This window comes from Trichosurus vulpecula, chromosome 2 (genome assembly GCF_011100635.1).
Source record: "Trichosurus vulpecula isolate mTriVul1 chromosome 2, mTriVul1.pri, whole genome shotgun sequence".
NCBI classification, from domain to species: Eukaryota; Metazoa; Chordata; class Mammalia; order Diprotodontia; family Phalangeridae; genus Trichosurus; species Trichosurus vulpecula.
Window position 1 is genome coordinate 185,363,707 of NC_050574.1, and position 20,855 is coordinate 185,384,561.

Here is a 20,855-nt window from a genome sequence, read left to right on the forward strand (position 1 = left end):
TCCCTCCTAGCCCCAATCAAAATTTCCATTCCCAGGGCAATGTCATCAGCTTGGGTTGATTGGGTTGAGCATAACTTTAAAGGGTGAACTAGGATAAAAGAAGAGCTGGTTACCCCATATGAATCTTGAATTGGTTGAATGTATGGAGGAGACTGTAATAAGTACATAAATCGCATGAAATCAGGATCACTATAAACACCTTGAAGGTTAAGGCTATTTATTTCGTATCTCTATCGCTTAGCACAATGCCTTGTGCCCAGTAGACACTTAATAAATGCTGGTCAAGACGAAGTTTCACTGATTTTAGTGTTTTACTGATTGAATTCCAGGGGCTCAAAGGGCCTGTTACCAGAGAGAGGGAGTTTAGCATGGAATGGGCCATGGATGTTAGAATATCATATAATGTTAGAGCAGGAAGCACCTTAGGGAGATGTGACTAACCCCCTTCTTTTTACAGATGAGGAACTAAGGACCAAAGAAACAAAATCATTTCTTCAAGGTCATATCACCAACTACTAACAGATTTAGGACCAGACCTTAAATCTCTTGGTGCCTTGTTCAATGTACTTTACACTATTTCACAGTCTCTCCTACAAATCATACATTGGTTGGAAATTGCTTTCTCAGTGAAATTAGACTCATTGTTCTCACTCTCGAACATCCAAATAGACCTTACATTTTTGCCATTTCCTTCCTACACCCAGGTAATATGAATAATATCTAATTTTCAGCTTGTGAGGTTATTTCTAAAAACTACTATTTTAAAAAATATCTTCCTTGGAGTCATTTCAAAGAGAATGTAAAGGCAGAAATACACTTGACACTTTTCAGCCAGGTTTGGAGAAAAAAAACTTTCCACTGGTACCTTCACAGTGATCTAGAGGAATCACCATCTGCTGGGGGAAGAGCAACATGCTTGAAGTTGTCTAACTCCAATGCTCTGGGGATCAGTAAAGGCATCTGGGAAGAGGGCACTTCTAGTGAAAAAGGATAATGAGAATGACAAAAGGAAGACCAACTAAGGTTTAACCTATATTACTTTGATGAGAATTTGTGTTAACAGAACACTTGTTACATAAAAATTCAAAGAAATTATGCTAAGAAAGACCTCTATGTCCCAATAAACTTGAAATAACAATTTTTGTGTATATATTTTTAATTAAATATAAAAGGACTTTAAAGAGGGGAAGTCACATAGGAACTGTTTGTTTATTCTATGTTATCTGTAGCAGATACAGTATTTAAGGGAGGAATGAGATAGTATGGTCTGAAAATGTTAAGGATGATTCCTTTCATGTAAGAGAATTGATTATATTATACAAAAATATAATAATAATACCATTTATATGGCACTTTATGGTGCCATTAGACATTTTATGTTTTCTCAATTGATCTTCACAATAACCCTGGGATTGCTGTTACTATCCTAATTTTAGAGATAAGCAAATTGAGGCAGGTAGAGGGTAAGTGATATGCCCAGGGTCACACAGCTAGCAAGTGTCAGAGGCTAAATCTGAACTCGGACTTTCTGCCTCCAAGTCCAACACTCAGTCCTTTAATACTAATTCTCGTTAGTAAAAAATCAAAGTATGAGACACCTGGGAGATAGTGCTAGTACTTGACAGATGCAGCAGTGATGGGAAAGCAATACTACATACGCAGTCATAAAATGTGGGTTAAAATCACTACTCTTCTACTTACCTGTGTGACTAAATAAATCAATTAATTTTTATGAGTTTGTTTTCTCAAGTATAAAATGAGAAGATTGTATTAAATGACCTATGTACTCCAAGCTCTAAAACCTTTGAATTAGATGAGAAGGAGAATATAGGAAACCAATTAAAGTTAATTGAAAAAATTATGCTTCATGTGATAAAACTAACCAAGATCATTAGAAGTTGAGCAATTCGATAATGATGGAGCTGTGGAGAGATAAGTAAACTCATTCATTACTGATGGAATTGAAAACTTTTAGAAGATGGAAGCAGCATCATATATTATATTCTTGGACTTAAAGATCACTGCAGACAGTGACTGCAGCTGTGAAATTAGAAGATGCTTGCTCCTTGAAAGGAAAGTTGTGGCAAATCTGGACAGCATACAAAAAGCAGAGACACTACCTTGTTGACAAAGGTCCCTATAGTTAAAGCTATGGTTTTTCCAGTAATTTTTCCACATATGGCTGTAAGAGTTGGACTATAAGGAAAGCTGAGTGCCACTGAATTGATGCTTTTGAATTGAACTGGAGAAGGCCTTTGAGAGGCCTTTGGATTGCAAACAGATCAAAGTAGTCAATACTTGAAAAATTAATTCAGATTTTTCACTGGAAGGCCAAATACTTAAGCTGAAACTTAAATACTTTGGCCACATAATGAGAAGATGGGACCCACTGGAAAAGACCCTGATGTTGGGAAATATTGAAGGAAAAAGGGATGGCAGAGGATGAGATGGATAGTGTCATAGAAACAAGGAACATGAATTTGAACTGAATTAGAAAGATAGTACAGGATAGAAGGGTCCAGCACGCTTATGGTCCATGGGGTCATGTAGACTCAGACATGGCTAAATGACAGGAACAACAACAAAAAACCGTATAGTCAAAGCTATGGTTTTTCCAGTAGCAATGTATCGCTGTGAGAGTTGGAATATAAGGAAAGCTGAGTGTCGCAGAACCAATGCTTCAGAATGGTGGTGCTGCACAAGACTTTTGAGAGTCACCTGGACATCAAGACCAAATCAGTCAATACTTAAAGAACTTAATTCAGACTATTCACTGGAAGGACAAATATTGAAGGTGAAGCTTAAATACTCTGGCCACATAATGAAAAGACAGGACTCATTGATAAAGACACTTATGTTGGGAAAGATTAAAGGCAAAAAGGGGAAGGGGATGGCAGAGGATGTGAAGGATAGATAGTGCCAGGGAAACAACAAACATAAGCTAAGGCAGGCTTTGGGAGACAGTGGAGGATAGAAGGGCCTGGTGTGCTATGGTCCACGGGGTCACAAAGAGTCAGACATAACTAAATGACTTAACAATAACAACAAATCCCGAAGGGAGCAAAGAAAAAAAGGGGAAGGGACCTATATGTACAAAAATATTTATAGCAGCTCTTTTGTGGTGGCAAAGAATTAGAAATTGAGGGGATGCTCAACATTTGGGGAATGGCTAAATAAGTTGTGGTGTATGATTGTAATGGAATACTTTATGCTATAAGAAATGACAAGCAGTATACTTTCAGAAAATCCTGGAAAGACTTACATGAACTGATGCAAAGTGAAATGAGCAGAGCCAGCAGAACAGTGTACGCAGTAACTGCAATATTGTATGGTGATCAACTATGAATGACTTAGCTATTTTCAACAATACAATGATCCAAGACAGTTCTGAAGGACTTGTGATGAAAATTGCTATCTACCTCCAGAGAAAGAATGGATGGAACTGAATGCACATTGAAGCATACTTTTTTTACTTTATGTTTCTTAGATTTTTTGGTCTGTGTTTTCTTTCAAAACATGACTAATATAGAAATATGCCTTGCATGACTGCATATGCATAACCTATATAAAATTGCTTGCCATCCCAATGAGGGGTGGAAGAAAGAGAATTTTGAACTCGAAATTTAAAAAAAGTTTCAAAAATTGTTTTTACATGTAATTGAAAAAATATTAAAAACAAAACACAATTCCAATTTTTTCCCTCCAGGTCCATACCATCAGTTTATTTTTTTTGCTACAACACTAATATACTCCTGTATTGCGATGCACAGAGCATCCCAGTCTGGGGATTTTGAATATTCCAGATTATTTATTTTTTCCTCTGGTTCATGTTCTCATTTCAGACCCCCACAAGTTGTTAGTTATTTGTTCAGATGACTATTAATTCAAGTTCTAATATTTAAATAAGTAACTGTCCAACTAAGCTGTAATGGCAAAATTCAAATCCTACCTCCAATCTATTTGGGCTCTATTATCTCTACATAAAACTTCTGCTCTAGTCTGTCTTCATCATTGCGCATTTGCATTCTTAATTCCCTGATTTGAAAGTATCTTTCAAATTCAATAGTGACTTCCATGACTAAAACAGAACAACCAACATGGTTTAAAAAACACTTTTTAATGTGTGGTTTTGTTGTATTATTTGTGTGGGGGGGGGGGAGTCCCCCTCCATAAGCTCACTTTTGGGGATTAAATTTCTATATGAGAAGCAGCAAAAGAGGTATGATCAATGCGATGTATGACCTGACAAAAAGGTAAATGAGTTATGGACTAACAATAAGAGATAAAAGATGAACAGCCTGAGAAACACGGGGAAACCCTGGAAAAAGTAAAAGAGCAAGAGGGAGGGCTCTACCCTGTTGGGTAGATCTTCTGAGGAAGATTTATGAGAGGACATAGACAAAAATTATGTGAGATGAAAAAAACCATGAAAGTATTGTGACCAGAAATGATTCAATGATGAAACTGCAGATCACTCAAAGCAATTAATATTGACAAGCACTGAGCATTTTTTGAGGCATTCCTCCAACTCTTTGGGCAGGGTCTTCATTGTTTCTCTTATGCTGAATGTTTGAATTTGGCCTAGTAACAAATCAAACTTACATTGCCATTTGCACATGATAATGTTATCTCTCACATAATAGATAGATCTATTCAATATCAGTGAGAGTCTTCCTTCACCTGTGTCCTGTCTGAAAGAGTCTGCTTGTTTCTATAAAATTTGAATTCACCACCTGGATTTCCCCCCAATTTGTAACAAACATGTCTTGCAAAAGTTCTATTATTTTTTTTAAATTGTGACAATCTTCAAATATCATCATTATATTTAGCAACTAATTCTCTCCCTTGTAAAGCTAAATATATTATAAATATTCAAGATTACTAACTGTACGCAAGAAAATAGAATCATTTTATTTTCATCAGTATTCTCTTCAGCTACTAAATAAACACTAAATTTTAGTTTACTCTTTAAAAAAAGATCTCTACACTATCTCCTACTGGTTTCTGTCTTGATGGTGGTTTAGAAGGTCCACAGTGCTCCCTGATTTTCCCCCCAAATGTAGCAAATAATATTAAAATAAAATTCATACTTGTATATGTTACTGGCTTCTTGAAGCCTTGTTATACAAGTTTTAAACTGGTTTAAATTGGACAAGAATACCTAATGCCTCTAAATCTCTAAATATAGGTATCTAGAAGGATGTGTTGATGGTATACATTATATGTTTAGGAAAAGTAAATAGTCAACAATCCTTGAAATAGTGACCTATGAATGCATATTATCTGGGTCAGGAAATAATATCAACAATAACATCCTAAGTCAACTCTCAGAAAATAAAACAATAAATTGGGATCCAGGGACACAGGAGAGGTAAAGTTAGGGTATGATATGGAGTTAAGTGTAATTTTTACAATTACAATTACAAAATATTACCCATCAACAGCCATTTTGGACAGATAGTGATTCTAGGTTTATTTTTTTAATATACTTAAACTATCAAGTTGTATATGTACTAAATACTGAAGGGAATATTTATGTAAAATAAATTAAACATTTATTGCATTGAATTAACTTAAGAAAAATAAACTTTCATTGTATTTTTCAATTTTCACATTTATACAAAGTCTATCCACCAATTTGCCAATCGGTTATTTGCTTGTGAATGAACTGACTTCTACATGTGGTCCTAAACATATATTGTTTCTTCTTTAATTAGAGAAGAGTGATACTGATGACATATAAGCATGTGGCATGACAAAGGTGACCAACACTTCCAATATGAACTTGCAGATAGCTGTTCTTGATTTAAGCTTGTCAGTACTCTGCCTGGGTTCCAGGCTGTCAACAGGATTTTGACGGAAACATCAGCAGTCTTGAAGAAGCACTATATCAGTGCTATCAAGTACACATGAAATGAAAGATTCTGAGTTGCTGAGGGCCCAATTTATTTCAGGTCTGGTTTAATTCCTTTTAGGTTTGGGGCTTGTAGGCTTATCCTTATCCAGCACAGCTACTTAAATCTGCAATGTTTTATGTTAACCTCTGGTCATGTGACTGATCTGAAGCTTTGTCAGTCACACAGAAAACATTAAGGGTATTCATTTTCACATTGAAGACCCTGCAGACAAATGATCCTTCCCTCATTCTGCAAATGCTACAAAATTAAGAAAGGATTATTCAAAGTATAGTAATGATTATACTGAGAGTCACAATCACAGCATAATTTGGGATTAAACCCCATTTTGAACATGCAAATTAATTATGACCGAACACAGTGCATAGAGACTTTTGGAAGGGCAGCAACCATACCAGCTTTGAATAATATCCAACAAAAGTGTGCAGTCATGGAAGCACCCATCTTAATATTAGTAGCAACTTTCTCTCCTATGCCCTAAGCTTCCTTCAGGCCCTAGTTAACCTTTGCTCATGAAACATCATATGACAGAGATGGTTAATGGAAAGGCCTTGCCACAGTCATCTCTTAGTATCCTCAATCCCTTAGACAGAACCTCATAAAATTACATTGCTTTTTATTTTTCTGACTGTATGGTGCTGAAGCATTTTGCCATGATTCTCATTTTTAAATCTGTGGCTGTTTTTTTATCTTTGAAATGTCTTGGTTTTTATGACAGACTCACTTGTGTCTTAATAAGAATGTGCCACTTAGAAACCAATGCCTGCCAGTCATTTAAAATAAAGATACTGGTTACATTACATTGGTGCTTCAGAATTTATATCCTACACGTATCCACTTTTATTTTACCTAGGTGATATTTTGACAGTTGGCAATATTTCAGAGCCCTCTGGAAAACTATGCAAATTGGCTTTATCCTATTTATATTATCACTTGTTAGAAGACAGTTTTTAATCCATTCCTTCAACAAGAAACACATTTCAATACTCATGCTTCTTGTCACTCACACCCTTTTTCTTTGTGTCTGATTAGGCTATACATTCCACCTGTTATTCCCTTTAAAAAAAGCAAACCAACCTTTTAGACATGAGAGAATTAATTTCATTACTTTTTTCTTTCTTGATAATTGTGTTCATTCACTTTACATTTCTGTTTAGTGTGCTTGTAAATTGAAAAATCTGCTTTCTCTTGTTTGTTTCAAATGCCTCTGTTTGGCTGAATGTCTACCTTTTTTCTTTTGTGATTAAGCTCTCCTTTGCAGGTTATCTTATTTGGAGATGTACCTTGAACCCAATTCCTCTTTGGGATATAATATTCTAGTCTCTTTCAATTTGTTGTGAATGCAGAATATGTGCAAATAGCCATTCTTTCATATTTGAAACAATATTGGATTTGAATTTCAATTTTTTCCTTGTTCAGTCATTTCAGTCATGTCTGACTCTTCATGACCCCATTTGGGGTTTTCTTGGCAAAGGTACTGGAGTGGTTTGCCATTTCCTTCTCCAGCTCATTTTACAGATGAGGAAACTGAGGCAATCAGGGTTAAGTGATTTGCCCAGGGTCACACAGCTGGTAAGACCAGATTTGAACTCGGGAAGATGAGTCTTCCTGACTCCAGGCCTGGCACTCTACCCACTGTTCCACCTAACTGTCCCAGTTTTTCTTATAGTCTTGCCAAATGTGTTATTTGTTATTGAAATTTTAAAATTTAACAACTACATAATGTACAGTTTGAAACACAGGGTTGTTTTTTTCTTTTCTAATAACTATTTGTAGATTCTTTTAATTGATGCTTTTTATCTGTATTCAGAAGACCTGGTCAATTATCTTGCATCATTTCTTGCATTATAGTTTTCAGGATTTTTGATTAGGCAGGTTCTTCTGGGAGCACCAGGATTCTTAGTTTATTTCTATGCATCCTCATTTAAGATCAGTTTCTTTGGCTAGTGTAAAGTTCCTGTGTTTGTAAAGTAATGTGGTCTTTTGCTCTATTCTGCCAAATCCTCAGTTTCAACAATTTTTTGTGTGTGTTCCAAGTCTATTGCTTCATTCAGAGTTTCTACTTCTTTGGAAACACTCCATAATTTATTCAACTTTCCTCCCTATACTGTTCATATTTAATTTTGCATTGAAAGTTTTCATTTTTGTCCTAAGTTAATTCTGAGTTTCTCCTTTTACAAGTTTTCTTTCTTTTTACAATTATACTGTAGTTTCTTACTTTTGTCCATAGTCTCTAGGGATTTTACAAGATCTCTTTCATCAGATAATATTGGTTCATTATCCTTCATATTATAATATTTGTTCAATGTGCTTTGGTTTCTCATTGAGTTTTTACTCATTCTTTCTTCAGTCTTTATGATCATGATTCTCCTCTCTTAGTTTATCTGTTGTGGGCTTGGTTTTTACTTAGGCTCTCTTGATCTTAGGCTGTTTTAGTTTTCCTGTTTTTTTCTCCCCTTCTCCCTCTCCATTCCCCTTGAAAACTCATTTCACTATTTAGTCCTTCTTCCACTACTGTACAGACCTAAGCATGGACTATTACTATCCTGTGAGTATTGATGTTAGAGAAGAGATGGGGGCTGGCTAATACCAGGTTACTCTCTCGAGGGAGAGAAGATTGGCCCCCACAGGATTTTCAGTACTCTTTGCTTTGGCTCACTGCTTAGTTCCCTTTTAGCCTATGGTTCTAAATGTACAGGGTGTTCCTAAAGTCTGGACACATAGGAAAACTGATGGCAATGTGGAGTTATTGCATCGAGTTCACGTTAATCTTGCAAAAGCACATCAACCTTTGCATCACAAATGATGGAAATCATATTGAAGATGTTATTTGTTAATATTCCAATTAAATAAAATGTGGTTGAAAATTTCATTCATTTCTTGAAAATATGCATTTTTGCCTATGTGTCCAGACTTTAGGAACACCCTGTAGTATATGAGGAAACTAGGGTCCATAAAGATTAAACAACTTGTTTCAGTCATTTTTCTATTCCAATTTTTTTAATTAAGATTTTTATTTTTAGTTTATAACACTCAGTTCCGCATGATTTTGAGTTCCAGATTTTCTTCCTCCCCTTCCCCACTCCTCCCCCAGATGACATGGAATCTGATATATCTTCTACATATAACTTCGCATTAAACTTATTTACACAATAGTCAAGTTGTAAAGAAGAATTATGACCAATGGAATGAATCATGAGAAAGAAGAAACAAAATAAAAGAAAAAAAAAAAACAAAAGAAAAAAAAGAGCAAATAGTTTGCCTCAATCCGCATTCAGACTCCATAATTCCCTCTCTGGATGTGGATAGCTCTCTCCAACATGAGTCCTTTGGAGTTGTCTTTGAGCCTTGTATTGCTGAGAATAGCCAAGTCTATCAAGGTTAGTCATCACAGAATCAATATATCTGTTGTGTATAATGTTTTCCTAGTTCTGCTCCGCTCACTCAGCATTATATCCTGTAGGTTTTTCCAGTTAATAATGAAGTCTGTATCTTCCCCATTTCTTATAGCACAATAGTATTACATTACATTCATATACCACAACTTGTTCAGCCATTCCCCAATTGATGGGCATCCCTTGATTTCTAATTCTTTCCTACTACAAAAAGAGCCACTATAAATATTTTTGTACATACAGGTCCTTTTCCCACTTGTGTGATCTCTTTGGGATACAGTCCTAGAAGTGGTATTGCTGGGTCAAAGGGTATGAGCATTTTTATAGCCCTTTGCGCATAGTTCCAAATTGCTCTCCAGAATGGCTGGATCAGTTCACAACTCCACCAGCAATGTAACAGTGTTCCAATTTTCCCACATCCAGCATTTATCATTTTCCTGTTTTGTCATTTTAGCCAATCTGACAGGAGAGATGTGGTACCTGTTTCAGTCATTTTTCAGTCATACCTGACTTTTCATGACCCCAACAGCTAAGAAACTGAGGCAGATGGAGTTACGTGACTTGCCCAGGGTCGTACAGCTAGTAAGTATCTGGGGCCAGATTTGAACTCAGGAAGATGGGTCTTCCTGACTCCAGGCCTGGCCCTCCATCTGCTTTCTAAAAGGTTTGTCCAAGATAATATAGGTAGTAAGTAATGCAGGAGGCATCAAAATCTGGGTGTGAGTATGGATTAATTACTGTTTCTACTACACCATCAATCTTTGATCCTGCCGAAGTGCTTCTATTCTGCCTCCTTTCCATCAAGCAGAACTGCTGTACCTGCTCTGTTGGGGGAAAGGGCAGATTTGGCAGAGTACTTTCCATGGGATTTTTCTACAGCTAGTTCCTAACTCAGAAGTCTGAAAGTTTGCTTGTATTTCCTGCAGTAGGCACATAGCACTGGTTGGAAATATGAAGAGTGAATGAAAACTTTTAGTATTAAAGTTTTCTGGTGTAAATTCATGAGGTTTTTTAACCCAGTACATGGGTCCCAGCTTCTTAGCTAGAAGCCTCCATACTTACAGTCTTCATTGGGTTCAGCCTTCAACAATACCTAACATCTCTCTGGCTATGACAGACAGAAAAACAACCAAATGCACTTGAAAGGACATTGCCCCCTGTCTATAAAATCTATGTTTATCAGGTACCTTATTGAGCTAACCTGGCATGGAGACTATTATGACCCAGGTACACTATGTACCAACTAGGAAGAATAACAGAGAGCTTGATGCAACTGCTTGTGCCATGTTAGAGAACGGTGTCTCCAGAGGACTAGGGCTGATGTCCTTCTTCCTGCTATTACCTAAAGAATATTCAGCCTGAGGTTGCAGCAATAAAGACCCCTAAAGTTCTTCCCTTCTTTTCCTAGGTCCCCCATATTCCTTCCCCTGAATATTTTGTTTCAGACTTTAAATCTGCACTTTTGAGTTAAAACATTACATGGTTTACGATTTTCTGTTCTAATTTCTTTTGTGAATCCTATAGTTTTTTAAGGACTGGAAAAGAAACACAGAAATTAGAGAGAAGGAAGGGCATTTCTAACAGGAAATACAAAAGCAGAGAGAGGGAAATAAAGCCTGTTGTTTTCAAGGCCACCAGCCCTCCAGGAAACATCATTCATGTTGTGATGTAGATATTTCATCAAAATGAAATTTTATTTTCATGAAACAAATATTTCTGAACTTTAAACTTAGTCAACTGACAAATTCTTAAAAATAATGTCTACCCAGTAGATGTGCTGTGAAGACTATGTTTAATTCCTTGTGCCACACACTAAGAAGGGCACTGATGAACTAGAGCTAGTCTAAACAAAAAGAAGTACGATAATGAGTATGGAAACCTAGTATAGAGTCTAAGGAATTTCATACGGTTTTGTTTGAAAAAGAGAGGACTTAGCATGGACACAGTAGTTATTTTATGTATTGAAAAAAATCACAGGGAAGCAGAACTAGATTTAGTCTATATCATGTCATAAAAAACAATTAGGATTCATGGTAAACACTAGTGGGCAGTAAATTTTGGTTCAAAAGACATTATAACTGCCCAAATATAGAACAAGCTGCCTTTCAAAGTAGTAATCTCTCCATTATCAGAAGCAGAGGCTGAATAATCACTTTCAGAGTATGCTGTAAAGAGAATTCTTGAATCTGCAGGAGGCTATACTATACAACCAGTACTTTTTAACTCAAGTTGCACACTCAATTTTGTAGAAAAAAGTCATGATGTAGAAGATAAATGCCATAATATCATATTTAGAAGACCTAAACTGGACTACTTCACTTTTCTAACATAAATCAAATACAAAATCCATACATTCAGTCTCCTTTTTACAACAAAAATGTTCAAACCCAGAGTTCGAGGTAGCTACTTTTAACTAGTCCACAAAAAAAGTGAGCAAAGGCCTAGTTACAATTTCAAGAGGCTGACTTTGCTCACAATAAGCTAATTCCACATGCAATGACATGCTTGTTAAAAAGAAGGTCACTTTTCCAAATGTCTTCCCCAAAGGCAGAACTGCCAAATTGACTGCTGATCTATTCTTTAAAACCTATCATTTATTCAGTGTCATCCTGAAGGCTAACAAGGGAAAGCTTTTGCAGTGCCACTTTTAAGAAGGAGATGGCTGTCTTATAAGGGAGGACTTAAATATTTCTTTTTAAAATGATTCAAAACAGGATTGCACACTGGGGAAATAACAATCTTACTTTTCGACACTGACCTAACAAAGGATTAGAACACCCGTCTTTTCTCGCATGCTGAAAAGCCCAACTAAACTGAGTTCACCCTTGCACAATCTCATGTGATCCTGCTTTGCTTTCATACATCAGCAGGGAAGCATTCCATATCCAGTAGCACACGGACAGCTTATCTGGAGACAGGCCCCTGGGATTCAGTCTAGCAACATTAAGATGGACTGGAAAATAGGAATAGCATCCTTGCATGCTATTCCATACCTCCAGATTGGCAATTGTTGAAAGCTTCCATTACAGGGAAGCCTGACTCCAAACCATGACTTGGCAGTAAACTCTCATTAAGTGAAACTTGAGTACAATAGCTTGTTGATGGCAACTTGTCTAAATTTCCAGACTTGGAAAGCAGGTTGAAACCTGCTATGTCAATAATTCAGCAGCCATAATCTACAGCTTTAACAAAGAGCTGTTACAGTTTTCAATGGGTCATCACTTCCTATTATCTTCTAGACAATCAAACTTCATTTTTAAAACTGCATATGCTGACTTATTAGAATTCCCAGAAGCACAGAAAATAGTACATACAAATTGTCCTGTAAGCAAAGAATCTGATAATCCGCTTTCAAAAATCAGGTACTACTCCTCCCCAACTTCCTTATAACCTAAGCTTTCCTCAATAATACCTCCTGTTATTTTTGACATCTCAAAGCATGGAGATTAAATCATTATACTGAAGCTCACAGAATTTTATTAGGGTATACTGTACATATAAAAAGTAAAGCTTATAACTTCTAACTTATTTTCCTAGCCACACAGGTTAGGTCAAGCAAGCTGCTGAGATGGCCATCCAGTGGTACAGTCAATAAATACTCATAACATGCGCGGAACATGCAAGGATTGCATTGTGCGACATGCTAAGTCACCCAACACTCCTAGGAATTTGAAATAGTTTCTAACATCTTAATTGAAATGATAACTTGGCATCATGCAAACACACAAGTAATTGATAACTGATCTACTGGAAACCCCAACTAGCGATACAGCTTTATTAGACTACTGAACAACAACTTTTTTAATAGCTTCAACTCTGTGTTTGCTACAGGGATCCATGCATTTTTTCCTTCAAAAAGGGCAATTCATTGCCTTTGGGCCCGATTCTTGTTGGAAGCCATCTCCCTCTGATTATCATTCTTACTGGCAAATGCGGTCCAAATTCTCTAACAGTTTAACAGAGCAAGAGTGCCCTGGGTCATAGCTAGGGGCATGCATGGCATTATAATAAATACTACTCTGTCCTTTTATTTAAAGGGATTTTGGTAAATTGGATTATTTGTTCTTGTCAATATTCCTAGGAAGCATTAAGGTAGCAGGTACTATTCTTTCTCCTCCATGGTCAAGGAAACTGAGGTTTGGGGGTCATAAAACAAATCCACCCCTGAAACTGTAGAAGACACCTTCCTCGACTTACTATAAAGTGCTCTCTAAAACATGCTGTCATGTATCCCCAACTAAACTTGGCATGCCAAAGTTTTGTAATCACAGAATTTAGATTAAACAATCATTTCCTGCTTATGCCTTCACACACTTTTACTTCCTGACCCTCAATTCCAAAAAGGGATCTCCAATTCAATTTAGCTTTCCATAGAGCAACTTCAATCCCTGAGATCCTCTCAATTCCAGCTGGAAAGTTTATATCTCGAATTAATGAGGAAAATTCTACTTTAAATAGGGACTATGAATCTCATTGATCTGACTCCACTGGGTCTTTTATAAAAAAAAATACCAAAACTCTAAGCAGATAACAGCAGAATTCATCAGAGAGCAGTTTGATGCAGTAAGCATTTGGGTGCTTAAAATAAAGCTGTATTTTATAAACTACTTAGGAAATGCAATGCTGAAAATAAAGTGCTTCTGAACTTTGCCAGCCTACTGTTGATGTGTGTGTGTGTGTGTGTGTGTATTCAGACCCTTCTTTCAAATGATGCTGTCACTTACTAAAATGTAACAAGCAAAGCATTAAGAAAATAGTCATAAACATGTAAATTTATACTGTACAATGCACATCTCCCATTATCTATCATAAAGTTTTTGTAATGGTTCATTTAAAACAAAGAAACGGTGCAGTAGGGCAAACAACTGTTCTAAATTTGTAGAGAACAAATTAATGCATCATTAGATTTCTACACAGGTTCAGTCTGGCACAATTAGCCAGAGCACAGCCTGGGCATGCTGGAGGTCAGCCCTAAAGGGTCAAAAAGGGCTCTGTTCCAGAAAGAAACCTTTTGCAGCTGCTCACCCACATAAACTCCATGGGCTTCCTTTACACCACAGCTGTAGAGGCTAATCACAGTTTGGGGGCGAGGGTGGGAAATCCCATGGCCAACAGCTGCAACGTGTCATTCTGTATCTGCTTCCGTCTCCACAAGAACTCCCTGACTGCATTAAACCGCAACAGCAATAATGTACTTCATGATGAGGCTGGGGGACTCCATGGAGGAAACTGGGAAATTATACCACCCACGGGGGATGAAGTGATCTCCGACATCATCCATGTGGAATTAAAGGGCATTCCATCTCCTGCCCTGGAGGCCAGTTCCAAAAACTCCAGGTTCACTCAGAGGTTAGTCTAGCAATTCCTAGACCAAGGATCAATTTCCTCCTATACAGGAGACCTTAGAAACTGTGTGGCCCCAAAATCTCAGGGTCCTACTTGAACACACTCATCTGCCTAATTTTACTCCTCACTAACACTTTTCACATTTAGATGCAACTATTCCACTTGCCAGGATGTTTATTAAGCCACTCATCCTAACAACCCCAAATCAAACCTCACCACACAAATCATGTCACCCCCACCAGGAATCCTCTCCTTTACAGTTTCAGGGGAACATCCGAGTTACACGCCAAGGGGCAGACAGCCAGGTAAATGGAGTGAAAGGGACCTCATAGCATGACTGTCATGAGGTTAGCAACAGCTGCATCCTTGACATAACATGAGGGAGGGGAATCAAAGGGCAAAGCTTCTTCAAAGGAGTGATCCTATTGCCCCCTAAACTGTAGAAAGAGCTAGGAGCTTCACCTAGCCTTCTCATGAGAAGAGCTAGAATCCTCCCACAAAAAACCCCAGAGGACATCTAGTGCCTGAGAGGCTAAGAGAAGGATACTGGCTCAGTAGCCTGGCATCCTATCAATGTGCCCAAACACTGTGGGTCAAATCTATTATGTAGAAGTGATTAACCTAAAGGGAAAAAACTTCTTACTTTCCTGGACAGTTCTTTTCCTGAGACAAAGGATCAATTTAAAAGAAATGTCAGCAGCCATTTAGCCCTGACTATATTTAAGGAAATATTCTGTCTTCAACATGCCTGACAACGGTCATCCAATCTTTGCTCAGAGATTTCCAGTGAGGAAAAAAACCCTTCCTTCCAAAGCTTCCCATTCAACTTTTAGCTCTGTCAACAAGCTGGGTGGTGGTGTTTGTTTTTTCAATCAAGCTCCAATTTACTACTTTGCAATTTCCATTTCTACTTCTCTCTAGAGCCAAAGAGAAAATGCTTAACTCCTCTTCCACACAATGACCCTTCAAACACTTGAAAACAACTATTAACAAATCGCTCAACTCTTTCATTCAATCTTTATGTACCATGAACTTTAGGATCTTCACCATCCTGGTTGATCTCCATTGGATGGTCTCCAATTTGCCAATCTATTTCCTAAAATATAGTACCTAAAATATGGTATCTCAAGTACTCCAGGTATGAATTTATCTGGGTAGGGTTCAATGGAATTATCACCCCTTTATTTCAAGATGTTATGCTGCTCCAAGGCTATATTAGTATTAGTTTTCTTACTTGGCATATCACACTATTAACTCATATTGAACTTACGAGCCACTAAAGTCCCCAGATCTATTTGAAACTGCTTTCTAGCTATACCTTCCCACTTTAAATTTGGCAAGTATAAGATAGGGATCTGCCTTTTATAATGCATATTGTACAAATCATCAAGTTAGGCAGTATTTGTAAAGCGCTTAGTACAGTGCTTGCCACACAGTAGACACTACATAAACGCTTATTTCTTCCCTCCCTCCCCTGAATAGAAATACAGAAATCCCCTCTACAGCATACTTCACATGGGGTCAACTAAATTTCCTCTCTTAGCTATGCTTCAGCCTCTAGGAAACAATGTAAACCTGCTTCTTCCTAAGTGGGACCATTTCATTGTTAGATAGTTCTACTTGCCCAGAAGTTTTCCCTTACAAGGAGCAAAACCATGCCTGTCCGACTTCTACTCATCTCTTCTTCCTCAGTAAAACTGTGAATAGTCAATAAACATTAATTTAAGTGACTACTTATGTGCCAAGTACTACACAAAGTTCTGGGGGACAAAAAGAAGCAAAAGACAACCCTTGCCCTCCAGGAGCCCAACAATCTAATGGGAAAGACAACATGCAAATATATACAAAGCAAGCTATATCCAAAATAGACAGTAAATGAGAAGAAAAGCACTGGAATTAGGAGGGGTTGGGAAGGTTTCTCTGTAAAAAAAAGGGGGGGGATTTTAGTTGCACTAAAAGTCACTTCATCCTCCTGAGCCTCAGGTTTCTCATTTAGAAAATGAGGGGGCTGGATATCATCATCCCTAAGGTCCCCATCAGCCCTGAGCACTTCACTCGTACTATTCAGGTGGCTCTTACCACTTGCTACCATTATAATCATACCTCTAGCCACTTGCTAAACAAAATGATCTGTAGTGCTCCCAGTCCCATCCCATATCTTTTCCCCTAGCTCTACCTCAAAGAGATCCCAGTTTTGGTAATATTATATCCAGGGCAGAAGACCTTTGGTTTTCATTTGAATTGTTGGTAACTTCTCAGTCCTGTGGCACATATACTGAACTTTCTTTCATTGCAGGTGAAAGGGGGAAAAATGGAAGAGGACCACAAAAGAGAACCTTTGTAGTCAGTTCCTCATTTAATGAAAATAATAATAGCAGCAGCATTCATACTTTAGTCTATAACATACTTTTCCCCCTCCCCATGAGATAGGTAGAACAAAATACAAGTACTTTGTACAAGTCTTATAGATGAGTTAACTAAGACTCAGAAATTAAGCGAATTGCTTAAAACCAGAGTTAAATAAATAGTAGATACTGGGAATCAATCTCAGGAGACATAGTCCAATGCGATTTCTACAACATCATGGTCTCTTTTCATCAAAAAGCCTTAAAACAACTTCCCAAGTGATACATGTCTGTTACAGAGGCAAGAAAGAGAGGCTGAAACCAAGATCATATTTTATTCTACAATGGGCCAGGGAAGGGGAGAAATTCGATTGGATGACTAAATAGCCAGTACTGAGAAATATACATACACACGGGCAGAAGGCTTCCCTACTTGAACAGAGTTTCTTACCCCAACTCCTTTTGGGACTCATTTCCCCCACAAACACATTTGCCCCAGGTAAGAATTGCCTAGGACTCTATGACATCCTTGAAGTCAGGGACAGCCCTCACTGTCACTGCAATAGGAAACGTATCAGTGGTGTCCCAGGTATGGTTTCATATCTATAGTCATTAAAAGATAGTATAAAATTTCATCTGCATTATTGCTTTACTAGATTTTTGTGGACTAACTAGTGAATCTAACCACCACAATATTTCTCTGGGAAAATGTTTCACATTTCCACGTTATAAATAGGCTTGTAGGACACAAACTGTTTAAAAAGGGGTTACTGTTTATACTGGAAAGGGGAAAATGATAATTTGGTTTGACTGTATAAAAGTAATGCCTTTATATGTACCTCTTATCACTTATACCTAATAAGAATGTAACATAGTCCTTATGTAACAGATCATTAACTGTGTCAGATACATTTTGTTTCAAGCTTCATCACAACATCAAAGTCTACATACATACTCGGTTCTCAGTGAGCTGTTCATGCAATATGATCATCTATTCAGGTTGAAAAAAAACACTTAAGATACTTACTGTCTTAGTAGTCTACTCAGAGATGTTTTCCCAATTCCTTTTTAAAACCCTTGCTAATGACTTCATAATCTATTTATAATTCTCCAATGAAGTGTGAAGTGTTGACAATTGTCAAACTCAAGACTTCAAAGCAGTTATTGTTTACTCATGACCTTTATTTCATCTATACTGAACTGCTGCAATAATAGAGATTAAAAAAACCACTGAAGAAGACAGGAGAAATACTAGACCAGTCCTTGCTTTAAAAAGTACTTTCGAGGAAAGAATCGAACATATTACAGCAAATATTATAGTCACTTGAAAACTAAGGTTAATTTAATAATTTCAAAAGCCTCCAAACTGCTATAAGGGAATAGCAATATCAATCAGCTTAAACAAGCACTAAGAAGGGACATAAAATTACTGCTAATTAAGTATATATTCAGTTTAAAATTTTAAGCTTAGGTCAAATTTATATTTTATAGTTATATTAATATATTGTGTATATACTTTACATAACCAATGAGTATATTTTGTCACCTTTTCTTTAAAAAAAAGGTTTATTAATGCCTTTAGTTTTTTCTGGGTGCACAGCATAATCATACACATACACACATACACATGCATGCACATGCACATGTGTTCTCTCATTGAACATTACTTTCTAACAAAGAAAGAACAGTTAACTGAAAATAATGAACATACTGAAGCCTGATAATGTATTTCAGTGGTGTCAAACTCAAATTGAAAGGATGCCTGTAGCACTGACTTAGAAAACCACAAGTTAACATTATCTATGTTTTATTGTATTTTTCTTTATTTCTTTAAATATTTCCCAATTACATTTTTATCTGGTTCAGGGCTACGCTCAGAAGTACTGTAGGCCACTTGAGGCCCTGAGTTTTACACTTCTGATATATGTGACATTCTGTCCCCAGTATCCTGCCTTTCGCTATCAAGGGTAAGAAATTTCATGATCTGTTTTTGAAGCCCAATATTGGGTATTTATAAGTACTCCCAGTTAAACCTCCTTTTATTAGGTTATTTTCTTTTTATAGTCATTGTAGTCATTACTGTCATCATTGTCTTACATCTAATATATTGCATTTTGGGGTCTGGACCTGTGATTTCATTGCTATAGGGAACTCACACTGAGGAAAACTCCCTCACCAAAGTAGAGGAGGTTGCTCGTCAATTCATAGTCTCAGATAATTGCCTGTCCCTTTAGAGGTTAAAGGACTTGCCATGAGTCACAAAGATGTTATATATCAGAGGCAATATTTTAACTCCACTGCCTCTCTATTTTGGATCAATTAACAAACGTTTATTAAACTCTTACTATATGCAAGAAACTGTGCTAATCACTGGGAATACAGAAAGAAAAGTCAACAAGCCCTTACTTTCAAGGAGCTTACTCTCTAAAGGAGAGACAACATGGAAATTCTCTCTACACATAAAAGTGTAGAGAGAATTTATCCTAAATGAACACAAGAGATTTTCAGTAGGGGGTGCAGCTGACAGGACCAGGCTTTGTCATAAAGCCAGGCTTGAGCTGAGTCTTAAAGGAAAGAGGAATTTCAAGAAGTGGAAGCAAAGAGGGACTGACTTTGCATGTGCAGAATAGCGAATAAGGTCATTAAGGCCAGAATGCAAATGCAAAGCAAAAGAGGGGAACAAAGTATAAGAAGATCAGGAGGATGGCAAGGGACTCATTTATGAAGAAGTTTAAATGTCCAACAGAGGACTTTATGTTTGATACCTGAGGCAATAGTGAGTCACTGGAGTTTCTCGAATGGTCAAATGAACACTTATGGAAAATCACTTTGACAGTTGTATGAAGGAGGAATTAGAATGGAGAGATGTTTTAGGCAGGAACCAGACAATAATGTACTACAGCATTCTACTAGGTGAAAGGTGATGACAGTCTGAACTAAGGTGGTAGCTCTCTGAGTAGAATCAACCAATTGTTTATCAAGTGCTCACTAGGTACAAAGCACAGTACTAAGTGCTGGGTTATTACAGAAGGGTTTTGGATATCTGGTCCCAGTTCACAGAGTTCACAGATTCCTGACCAGAGGTAGAGTACAAATGATAAAGGCTAATAAGAATGTATTTACCAGGGGTCTTGAAAACCTAATTTTAAAAAAATTTAAAAGGATGGAGGAGACAAAAGAAAGTCTATGGATATCCCTAAAGTCAGATGCCATAAAGAGTAGCCACAAAAAATTAAGAATAGCAGCTGAGATATGCAGAGAGTCACAGAAAACAAAATCCAAAAGAAGGATACAGTAGTAAAATCCATGGCCTCCATTGTGTATACAAAAATGCCCAAAGTTTAGATAACAAACAAGAGGACATGAAAACTAGAAGAATGAAACCCATAACTAAACTTTGGTTCTAGGTTGGCATGCTTTATTCAAATTTAAAAAGGGTAGGCAAAAAAGATAAAGGTGGAGCAGAATTATATAGTAAAGTATAGTCATACGAGCAAATCCAGGAACCAGAGTGTGGGAAGCATTATAGACAATACTCAGGTGAAGGTCAAAAGAAGGAGAAACCAAAATTACTTTTTCATTGGAGAGCCAGACCAACTAGACAGAAGAAGAAATTATGAGAAGTTTGGAAAAAAGATTGCAAGCCTGGTGCAGAGGCATCATATAGTAACAAGGGGGCACTTTAATTACCAAGACATCTACTAGAGCTCTTACATTGCTAATAACTATTCTAAGCAGCTAAAAAGTATTCCCAATTTTTCTTAGGGATAACTGTACCCTTTAAAGGGAAGAGGAATCAACACAAAGAAATTCTATTTTGGATTTGATTTTCACTAGCAATAAATAATTGGATT

The 20,855-nt window shown here is 37.0% G+C and overlaps 1 protein-coding gene across 1 annotated transcript in view; it reads right to left on the reverse strand.

Annotated features, from left to right (window-relative positions):
- ATP8A2 (ATPase phospholipid transporting 8A2) overlaps positions 1-20,855 on the reverse strand; it is a 759,667-nt gene that overhangs the window by 390,177 nt on the left and 348,635 nt on the right. The window lies entirely within an intron of this gene.